General features: G+C 40.0%; 1 pseudogene; it reads left to right on the forward strand.

The window, feature by feature from the left end:
- The first annotated feature begins 303 nt into the window (after positions 1-303).
- On the forward strand, positions 304-2,388 carry LOC122905555 (annotated as a pseudogene).
- Positions 2,389-3,428: the final 1,040 nt, after the last annotated feature.

Here is a 3,428-nt window from a genome sequence, read left to right on the forward strand (position 1 = left end):
AGTGCTGAGTGGCTTGCCAAGAGGCATAGATGCTCAGGATCAGAGCCAGAACATGAACTCACATATAGAGACTTGTCATCTGGGACTTTCCTCTGATTTGGTACTCATGCTTCGTACAGACTCTGCACCACACCTGGTTCCATGGTAAGAGTATTCTTGGACTGCTTTTGATATCACAACAGTTAAAAATTATTTGGCTCTTCATATTCATGTACTTTTGAGTAAAGTGAAGAGGAGAAAAACAGAACCACTTAAAAAATCCAATAAGTGATTGAACGCGGAGCTAGATCTTTGGATTGCTGTCTTCTTCTCAACCCGAGCCAGGCCCACACATAAGCAACCATGTCTAAGGGACCTGCAGTTGGCATTGATCTTGGCACCACCTACTCCTGAGTGGGTGTCTTCCAGCACGGGAAAGTGGAAATAATTGTCAATGATCAGGGAAACAGGACCACCCCAAGTTATGTCGCCTTCACAGACACCGAACAATTGATCGGTGATGCTGCGAAGAACCAAGTTGCGATGAACCCCACCAACACAGTTTTTTTATGCCAAATGCCTGATTGGACGGAGATTTGATGATGCTGTTGTCCAGTCTGATATGAAGCATTGGCCTTTCATGGTGGTGAATGATGCTGGCAGGCCCAAGATCCAAGTAGAATACAAGGCAGAGACAAAAAGCTTTTATCTAGAGGAGGTGTCTTCTATGGTTTTGACGAAAATGAAGGAAATCGCAGAGGCTTATCTTGGGAAGACTGTTACCAATGCAGTTGTCACAGTACTTGCGTACTTCAATGATTCTCAGCGTCAGGCTACCAAAGACGCTGGAACTATTGCTTGTCTCAATGTACTTTGAATCATCAATGATCCAACTGCTGCTGCTATTGCTTATGGCTTAGACAAAAATGTTGGAGCTGAAAGGAATGTGCTGATCTTTGACTTAAGAGGTGGCACTTTTGATGTGTCAATCCTTACTATTGAAGATGGGACCTTTGAGGTTAAGTCCACAGCTGGAAACACCCACTTAGGTGGAGAAGACTTTGACAACCGAATGGTCAACCATTTTATTGCAGAGTTCAAGTGCAAGCATAAGAAAGATAACAGTGAAAAGAAGAGGACAGTTCGTCACCTCCGTACTGCTTGTGAATGTGCTAAGCGTACACTTTCTTCCAGCACCCAGGCCAGTATTGAGATTGATTCTCTGTATGAAGGAATTGACTTCTATGCCTCTATCACTCATGCCTGGTTTGAAGAATTAAATGCTGACCTGTTCTGTGGCACCCTGGACCCTGTAGAGAGAGCCCTTTGGGATGCCAAGTTAGACAAGTCTCAGATCCACGATTGTCCTGGTGGGTGGTTCTATCAGTATCGCCAAGATTCAGAAACTTCTCCAAGATTTCTTCAATGGAAAAGAACTGAATAAGAGCATCAACCCTGATGAGGCTGTTGCTTATGGTGCAGCTGTCCAGGCAGCCATCCTTTCTGGAGACAAATCTGAAAATGTTCAAGATTTGGTACTGTTGGATGTCACTCCACTTCCTCTTGGCATTGAAACTGCTGGAGGAGTCATGACTGTTCTCATCAAGCGTAATACTACCATTCCTACCAAACAGACACAGACCTTCACTACCTACTCCGACAACCAGCCTGGTGTGCTTATTCAGGTGTATGAAGGTGAGCATGCCATGACCAAGGACAACAATCTACTTGGAAAGTTTGAACTCACAGGCATACCTCCTGCTTCTCGTGGTGTCCCTCAGATTGAGGTCACTTTTGATATTGAGGCTAATGTTATCCTCAATGTCTCTGCCATGGATAAGAGCACAGAAAAGAGAACAAGATTACCATCACTAATGACAAGGGCCGCTTGAGCAAAGAAGATATTGAGCGTATGGTCCAGGAAGCTGAGAAGTACAAAGCTGAAGATGAGAAACAGCAGGACAAGGTGTCTTCCAAGAATTCACTTGAGTCTTATGCATTCAACATGAAAGCAACTGTTGAAGATGAAAAACTTCAGGGCAAGATAAATGATGAAGACAAACAGAAGATTCTTGACAAGTGCAATGAAATCATCAACTGGCTTGATAAGAACCAGACTGCAGAGAAGGAAGAATTTGAACACCAGCAGAAAGAATTGGAGAAAGTCTGCAACCCCATCATCACCAAGCTGTACCAGAGTGCAGGGGACATGCCAGGAGGAATTCCTGGAGGCTTCCCTGGTGGTGGAGCTCCTCCTTCTGGTGGTGCCTCCTCTGGGCCCACCATTGAAGAGGTTGACTAAACCAATCTGAGAATAAATAGGTTGAGCATTGTTCCACACACAATATTCAAAGGACCCAAATTTGTAGCAAACTCCATGGCAGTTGTAATGTTGAGCTGCTATAGCAAAAGAACTGGGTATTCTTTTTTTTTTTTAATTTTTAAATTTTTAATTTTTTATAAACATATAATATATTTTTATCCCCAGGGGTACAGGTCTGTGAATCGCCCGGTTTACACACTTCACAGCACTCACCAAAGTACATACCCTCCCCAATGTCCATAACCCCATGTCCCTTCTCCCAACCCCCCTCCCCCCAGAAACCCTCAGTTTGTTTTGTGAGATTAAGAGTCACTTATGGTTTGTCTCCCTCCCAATCCCATCTTGTTTCATTTATTCTTCTCCTACCCCCAGAACTGGGCATTCTTGATACTTGAATATGGAACATGTGCACAGGGAAATGAAATAAACATTGCACTTTATAAGCACTATATTGTTAAGTGGAAAATGCAATGTCTTAAATAAAACTGTGTTTAAAATTGGCACCACAAAAAAAATCCAATAAGTAATACATTAAATCTGAAAGTAAACTTTATATACATACATTCTAAGATAAACATCTAAACACTTCCTGGTCTTAAATGTATTTCTATTGATACTCATGACAAACTGTTAAAGAAAACAGGCAAAAGGCAGATATATGATAAGATTCCTTTTTAGTAAGATATGTATTATATAAGACATAGACTAGAATATATATTTCAAAGTATTAATAATGTCTATGTCTACATGATAGGATTATGGGTGATTAAAATTTCTTTTCATTATCTGCCTTCTCTTCAAGTTCTCTTATGAATATGAGTTTCTGGTATAATAACAAAAATATTTTAATATGAATTCCAATTTTATCCAGGATTGAATAAATATTATACTTTAATAATTAAAGTTTTAAAAACAAATTATAATATTTTAAGAATAGGGGAAATTTTAAGGAGATTGAATTCAAGATTTTTACTTTTAAAGAGGGTAGACTTTAAAAAGATGATTAAATGGTTATGAATAATACCTTATCTCCTACTGTCCTCCTAATTTAAAGCATTTACATATATTTAGATCATAATTTCCTTTGCTGTGCAGAAGCTTTTGATTTTGATGAAGTCCCAAAAGT

Source organism: Neovison vison, chromosome 4 (genome assembly GCF_020171115.1).
Source record: "Neovison vison isolate M4711 chromosome 4, ASM_NN_V1, whole genome shotgun sequence".
NCBI classification, from domain to species: domain Eukaryota; kingdom Metazoa; phylum Chordata; class Mammalia; order Carnivora; family Mustelidae; genus Neogale; species Neogale vison.